Below are 8,770 nucleotides of genomic sequence, written 5' to 3'. Positions count from 1 at the left end.
CCGAGTGTCCTGTGTCACTCGATACAACTGTTCATTTATAATTGCAAAATAGGGGTATGAAAGGGTGATGTCCGGCTGGAGTCGTTGACCATCGATAACTCTCACTTGGTCAAAGGCGTGTTTGAGGGTTTCGTTTCGCGACTGCTCCAAATGGAAATCCCCCTCAGGGAATTCCCTGAGAAGGGGAGGGGCTGCAGCCTCTCCCCCTCTCTCGTCATTATGACGTGGAGCTGTCGAGGATGGCCCCGGCTCCGCCTCCCCTGCCAGAGCATCGCATATTGCACATCTCCCTAACTTTATACAGGACCCATCCGCGCAAATTCCCTTTAATAAAGCTCTAAAGTCAGGCCAATCAGTCCCCAAAATCAGCGGATGGGTGAGGCGGGAACTAACCGCGGCCTCCACTCTATGCTTTTTCCCCCGGAATTTAATTGTCAGGGTCACCACCGGATACTTGTGAATATCCCCGTGTACACATTTCACCTTCACCGTTTTAGTTGTGACCAATGCCTCGGGTTGAACCAAGCGTTGGTGGATAGTGGTTTGATTACACCCGGTGTCCACCAACACTTGGTGAGTACCCCCCTTGACACTTACCGGTATCCGGTACGCTCCGGCCCGGTCGGGGGCAGCCTGTGGGATGTCAGAGACCTGCACCACCATCCCCAGCTCCATCAGAGGGCACTGATCTCGGAAGTGGCCCGGGTCTCCGCACCTCCGGCAGGCTGGCCCAGGCGCTACGCCCGCACTTGCATCAGCGGGCGCCCCCCCTGAGGGGGAGAGCGGCGGGGCATTGGAACAGAGGAAGGTGTCGCCTCCCACACCCGGGGAACTGGTCTCCGTGGCTGAAGTCCTCCTCGTCCGCGTGGGGCAGGAACGGGACCTGGAGAGAGAGCAGAACGAGAGGAGATAGGGAAGGGGAATGAGACAGGGGGAAGAGAGAGGGAGGGTTCTTCCGCTTGACCACGCCCCCGCTGCCACAGTTAGTAACGAAGCTTGACGTGCTCCGTTGTTCACCAGGTCAACCGAACTCAAAGGAATACAGTGCTGAAACCTCGTCAGTATGACTAGACGATGTACCCTCTCCCGTTAACGCCAAAGTTTACTTTGTAGGTCGCGAAAAGGGAAACAGGGTCCAAGTTGCTCCCCAAAACAGTCACTCCTAACATGCCACACCCTCCTTTTCTGACCTTCTTGGACGATCTGTTCCGTAAGGGCAACGCCTGACATGTGGGTGCATCAGATCCCACGCACTACTCGACACTGGTTCCGAAATAAGTGTAATGGGTTCCAACACCTTCGCAGAGGTGGCTAGAGCAAAGCTCTCCCTTGGCAAACCGTTATAGACAGAGATCTGCAATGTAAGCATCACAAGCTACACGCAAGATAGGTCGTCTATCACAAAACGGGCCTGGATTGACACCTTTCAAGGGATGATGCTAATAGACCCTGTTTACATATGTCCAATTAATACGGAACCACTGTTAGTTGGCCAGGACCTACTGAACCAATTGGCTCCGCTCATTGACTGCCATCGTGGACACGTGGGCTCAGGTTGACATACCGAGAAAACAGTTCGCCAGCTTCAGATGGACAAGTCATCATCATCCAAAAATCCAACAAGAACAATTACAGGGCCTGGGTAAAACCTTTCAGGGTACTATAGTCACTGTAAATTTGCACTCCGTCCTTATCAATAACACTTTGCACGCTTTAGGGACTTTGTCAGAGAAGACAACTTATGTGTGTATCATTAGAGATCTAATGCAGGACCTCAGGGAAATTAGCTCCTCAGTCAACAGTCTGAGTGGTGGAAGGATTCCAGTTTACCTGGTCTCCCTAGACCTTGTCGAACAACTCCTTAGATCTGCTACTATCTCCATTGTGGAACCTTCACAGATACACCTGGCATATAGTTTTGGCTTTGAAATTCCAATCCATGTAAATCCTCAGAACCTCGAAATAGGATTTATCCTCAATCTACCATCATAGGCAGAATACTAAAGTCCATATTTAATGTTGGTTTTCAGAGAGGTAATGCACACATTCACTTCAAAACACCACCAGCACTCGCCTACCGTGATGAGGACCCCTCGCTCTACCTTATCCCTAACCTAAACGTGTACCAAGACAAAGAACATTCATTGGGTTTGTCCAAACGCAACCCCTTTGTTAGAGAGGTGACTAACTACCTCTGCGGCCTAAGAGCCGAATTCCCTGAACAAGTGTCATGGTAGCATGTCCATCAAAGATGAAGGAACAGAGACAAGGGTAGAGCGAGCAGGCAATCGCTGGCTCGTTAACACACCAGCCACCGAAGTCCCAATGTCATACAACCGCCATGATACAGCCATTAAACTAAGGCTACCAAACCAAACGGTGTTCTCAACGGTTCCCCAAGGAGCCACAGTGCACATTGACGATATTGTCCTCCATCATCTCAATGTCGACAAACATGATGCAGAAATTGAGATCATGGACGCATTTAGAGGTCACAGCCTCACCGTTGATGACACCCTTCAACAGCAGCTTCAGGCTGAAGGGATGAAATTAGTGAAGTTCAGTCTCAAACCGACTGGCTTGACCACTATATTTCCTAGTAACATAAGCAGATCGTCGTCTTACCAAGAACACCCTATCAGTTCTGTTGGCCTCTGGCTCCTCTTTAGTGGTTAGATCATCGCGGCAATTATTGCACACGCTGTGTACAGGTACATTCAACACCTACAGGCCAGACTGGACTCCCTCCTCATGCGTTTTACACACCAGTCTGAGCCCATCCCACAGGTTAACCCCAATCATTTCCAAGGATAAGCCTTTTAACCTTTAACCCTCCTTTCCTCTAAAATTTTGTTCCAAGTAAACAATGTCAGGTTCTACTTTGATTTTGTGTTATGACCAAAGAACAACAAAGGATTGTGTTACAGTTAATGCTGTGCTTTCCAATAACTTGAAATGTTTATGTGTGATGAATGTAGTTTTAGATTTAGCTAGAAGTTCTATGCCCAGATGTTCCTCAATCTCTGTCCAGACTATAAAGCCTCTGTGAAATGTAATGAACTGTATGGACTGTGCAACCGTTTTCTTTCCTATCAGGAATACATGGACAAGAACTGTTCGGCCCTTCAGTTGCTCTGAAGATGCTGGACAACAACCAATCTTCAGACCAAAGGGGGGAATGTTGGGCCTCATGTATTCAGATAGAAGACAAAGGCAGGCCTAACACAGTCGTAAAACCTAACTCAGGCCCACATACCAAGTCATAAATCTTACTGATAAAAACCGCGCCAAAATCAAACAAAGGGAGTCCAAAACAGACTACAAATCCCATGAAGCCTTGCTCACTAAAGGAACTAACTCTCAACTCCTATTGGATGAGGCAACTTTGCTCGCCGTGCGTAGACACAGCTCATCGCTGCTCTCAGGTGTAGCCTCGTGGCACAAGGAAGTAACGTCTGACTTGAAACTGTGGCCATACAACTACAAGCATCCATCTCACCCCTTAAACCCATCTCCCTCAGGCTTTCAGGGTGGTGATGCCCTGCCTTAGGTTGCCCCCTTTCTTGCCATTGGAGAGTCTTACCCATCATTGGGTCATCACTTCTTGCCACTGGTCTGATACCGCTCAGTCCTATTAGCCAATACTTAACAATTTGGTATCAGTAAACAGATATTTTCTTTTGTTTCAGGGAGTATCTTCTGAGAACCGTCACAGCCAATGGAACCATCAACAACTGCTTAAATATGGAGACAATTCATAACATGGTTAAATTCACAAAGCATTATTCAAAATTCAATAATCTATTAAAATTGTCCAAATTAAAAGTAAAATGCTACAATTGAACTCATTTACAGATCATTAATTTCCATTCAGGTTGTATTTCTGCTCCTTTAGCAAACTTCACAAAAGACCATGTATCTCGGTAGGGACTATCAGAACAAAACAAAATAAAGGTAGCCTCTGTCAAGCTTTTAGGAAGCTTAATTTAAAAACATCACCTTAATTCAATAATAGTCTCTTTTTGAACCTACATTTATTCTTTCAGATGACCGTTCAACTGAATCTCTTCTCTTTAGTATAAACACTTAACTTCAATTTGTCCTCTGAATATATAACAGCTTTAATCATGATGAGGAAAGCCGTTTGAACCTCCCTTTCATATCACTGTATCTAACTTTATTGTCAGTTCACGTCATTGTCCATATAAAATAAAATAAAACAAAAAGAAAAGAAAAAAAAGAAAAGAAAACAATTTAGAGATGTGCCGTTAGCACACTTCAAAAACTTAAACTGAGAGTGAGAGAGAGAGCGGGGCAGGAATTCAGAGGAGGACATTCCACTCCTTCACACTGTTTCTAATCTTGTTACAGTTATTCCTTATATTTAAGTTACTCTTCAACAGTGAAAATAGTGATAATTATAATAATTCATTATATTAACTGCTTTCAAACTTTCCCATCTTAACCATCTTCAAGAAATCCTCTTCCAGAACTTTCAACTTAGTCGTTCCCTACTTTCTTTTGTCCATTCAAACAACATTCATCAAAAACTATAGAACCTTTCGGTATTCCGAATCTAGATATTACCTCCCTTGTTAGAAATTTGATTACTGTTCCTGATCCCTGATCAGCTGATGGTACTGCTTCAAGCCATCTGCTAAATCTGCATATCACCACAAGCATATAATTCTTTCCATGAACTTTATTTACCATACCCACATAACATTGTTTTGAGCACAGACTTCACATGTGGACAAAAACTCATCAACCTTCGCTTGCAAAAATGGAGACCAATATCCCTAATATTACTGTTGTTTAATTCTCCTTATAACTTCGCATCTGTAATAAGAACATTGAGAAACTTAGTTGATGCAACAATCTGTCTTTCATGAGAACACCATATACCTTGTGATCCCTAAACCAAGAACCATCAAATCTTTAATAAAACATAAACTTTTCCTTTCTTTTTTCGCCATTTTCTTTTCATTCAATACAACTTATTTTAGCCATCTGTTCAAGCAGAGCTTTACATTTACAACACCTATCTTGTAGTTTTGTCATTTTATTGCTGTCCTGATATCTTATTACTAATTTAATCCGCTCTTTTTTTTTATTTATTTTTTTTAAGTCATTTATCTCTCTTATGATTACTTTCTCCCTTTTCTTACTCTTTCTCAGGAGAAGGAACTTTCATTCTAATGAAGCAACACAATTCACCTTTTTAAACAAACAGAAAAGTAATTACAAATTTTAAACAAAATATAGTAGTAAATTGGCACAATGGAATTTCAGGCAAATCTCTTGTGTTTTGAAATATTTGATCAATATCATACACTACGTCCTTTTAATTTTTCATGTCTCTTATTATTATTATTTTTTAAATATTCTACTGTTTCAGCATCATTTAACAATAAGATTTTTCAGTTATTATTCTTTTATAATTCTCAGCATTTCTTGACAAATGATTCAGTTAAATAGCAAAACCAAAATTCTCAGTGCAGAAACTGTATGCCTCTAAAGTGATACTTTCATGGATTAATCTCAAAATAGAAATAGTTTATTAGAAAAAGACACTCAATCAACTCTTTGAGCACCCACTAACCTTTTTTTTTTTTTTTTTTTTTAAAGTGGGGGTTCTGTCTGGAAACTCTAACTTTGCCATCAAGTTTGTAATATTTAACCTTCACATCAATGAATCAGCGGTTAGATGCTGGATTCAACATTAAAAACAGAGAACATGAAATGATACAAATCATTCTTAAATTTCTTTCCTTTAATTCTAGTCTCAAAGGCAGCTCTCAGTGTACCCATGATCAACCAATGCTACACTGTTTATATAATAGAAGAAAATAAAAGAAAAATATCTAATCTTAACTAATCTCATTTCTTTGAGATTTTATCAATCAATTATTTACACAGTGGATTTCTAGATTTTAGTATTTCCACTGGAGTGTTTGCCATAATTATACCTTATGTAATATAACAATACTTATCTTAAATACAACCTTTGTTTAAAATCCAATTACTTTAGTTTAATGCAATACACTGGACTCAAAGATATATTGTTTGTCCAAATGGAATTCAATCACTTTATAGTCCTTTATAATGTCAATATTCTTACTTGTCACTGTGATATGAACTTTAACTCTAAGCACAGTTATACAACTTGAATGTATAAATTATCTCTATGAAGTCAAATAAATTTCTATGCTGTAGTCTAGTTTAGGAGTTATGAGCTGGCACATGTCCAACAACAGCTGCACTTTCTCAGTTTAGTTAATCTTACATCAGGCTTCCTGCATGGAATGAAAAGAACAGTCCAAGACTAAATTTTGTCCAGCCAGCTAAGAAATAACTTTTTGCTTTCATGCACATTTTGTTTATAGCTGTGTTGTCTCACCATTTTTATTCTTTTTCCTATTGTCAGTTTATACTGTATTATAGTTACCCTTCCATATATATATATATATATATATATATATATATATATATATATATATATATATATATATATATATATATATATATATATAGGCACAAACACTCTCACAGACACAGAAACTTTCACACATTTTTACAAACACAAGGCCTTTATAAACACAGAGCTCTCAAAAAATACTATACAATTCTAAAATGCAACTATTCTACCACCTCTCTTAGGTGTCCTACATGATTTCTGCCTACCTGGTCAAAATCCTGTGATTCATGCCTACCCGGCTTCTATATGCTTTCATTTACTGCTATCCATCTAGGCCCCCTTAACAGTAAAAGCAGATCATTGCATGCAATTATTTCTTCTGGAATCAAAACCCTTTTAGTCTTTTTGTTCTTTAAATTTGGAGAAGCTTTTTGAGTGTCCTTACCACCACGGGAAAACTCTGGCAAGCAACACAAACTAATTATAAGCAAAGAATGCTTACCTTTCAAGTGGCCACCTATTTTGTATTGTTTGTCAAGCCAGCCCGCTGTGGAAGACCCTCTTCTGCTCCTTTCCTATCCCATCCTCGTCACCAATTTGTTGTGGCTTCTGCCACCTCTGTGAAGCATCACTCTTGAAGTCTTGGGGTTTTGATGCCAGAAGATAGACTTTATTATTAGAGATAAAAAAGCAGAGTTGCTCCCAGCAAAATGGGTTTGCCCCCAATTAAATACATATGATTTACCTAGGAGTGGCTAATACATTCCATATGTGTCACTGGACACCACTGTGGAGAGACCTCACTATATTTCCTTTAGCGTTAACACAGGAGACTCAGTTTACCATATGCAAGGGGCCCCATATTCCACAGACACAGCAAGTCTCATGCTTGACCACCATAAAAAATTTTTTGAATAAAATGGCTATATTAACATTGATTATACTTGATTAATTTATACTCAACTTTATAAAAATATTCTACAATATCTGCTAAACATCTTAAGATCAGATTTACAAACATTCTAAATCATACATCTCAAAGACATCTGCTGAATGTCTTAATGACATCCGAGAGGAAACGTCTTATAGACGTATTGCAGATGAGCAAACAACCTAAAAAATGCGTCATCCAGATGTAAACACACACGTAAAATAGATGTCTGGGTGATGTACATGTGCTATCAGGGATATGACTTTCTTTCTAATGCGGACACAGAAGAAGATATCTTAATGAATATCACAGTCCTTCTTTAAAATATCTTCTTTTGTGTTCTGCAGAAGAAGGTCATACGGGTTTGGAATGACATTAGGGTGAGTAAATTATGACTGAATTTAAATTTTTTGGTGAACTATTCTTTTAAATGGTATAATGTTTTCTTGCCAGATTTGTGTAGACCAGTGTTTCTAAATACATTTTTCTGGTTCTGGAGGACCCCAGCAATGCATCCAAACATATAAAATGACCAGGGGGTGGATTCACGAAATGTTCTTAAGAAGAAAATTCTTCTTAACTACCATTTTCTTCTAATACCTGCCTCTTACTTTCCAGCATGATATAATTATCAAGCTTCCCAAGGAAAACATTTTCCTTGTAGCAATTTCCTCAACAAGAACCTCCAGCTTTTGTCTACTGAAGATTTTTTCCCCTCCATGTCAAATTAAAAGTTGTCAAATGGTTACTGGAAAGAAAATTTTCCTATGACAGTTGTTAAACCAGCACATCTCACACACTATATTTTTAAAATAAATAATCGCGATGTTCTTACTACTTAAAAAAAAAAAAACGTAATAGATAAATTTATTGTTACGATTTACCTCTGGAAATGTACGTGTTAATTTTTATTCACATGTAAATTACACATATTAAATTTGTTGTATTAGACAAGACAACCTCATGAGCAGGCAAGTATGATCAGACAATGTCAAAGCCTATCATTTTATTCTTATGAATGTTTTTTTTGGGGGGGGGGGGGTTCTTAAGAAAATATTTGAGAACTTAAGAATTTTTCAAGAATTGCACTTGGGAACATTCTTTCAAACTTTTTTTTCTAATTAAGAACATTCATGAAACAAAACTTGTAAAAGGTAACATACAAAAGCATCCAACTGTTGTTTTGGCCAACAAACATAACAATTGGTGAATGGCAAAAAATTACTACATACACTCACTGAGCACTTTATTATGAACACTATACTAATACTGGGTAGGGCCTTCCTTTGCTCTCAAAACAGCCTCAATTCTTTGTGGCATGGATTCCACAAGATGTTGGAAACATTCCTTTGAGATGAGATTCTGGTTTATCTTGACATGATTGCATCACGCATGCTAATTTTTCAGCTGCACATTTATAC

This window comes from Myxocyprinus asiaticus, chromosome 34 (assembly GCF_019703515.2).
Source record: "Myxocyprinus asiaticus isolate MX2 ecotype Aquarium Trade chromosome 34, UBuf_Myxa_2, whole genome shotgun sequence".
In the NCBI taxonomy this organism is placed as follows: domain Eukaryota; kingdom Metazoa; phylum Chordata; class Actinopteri; order Cypriniformes; family Catostomidae; genus Myxocyprinus; species Myxocyprinus asiaticus.
The sequence above is the reverse complement of the archived record's forward strand: the minus strand, read 5'-3'. Positions refer to the sequence as shown.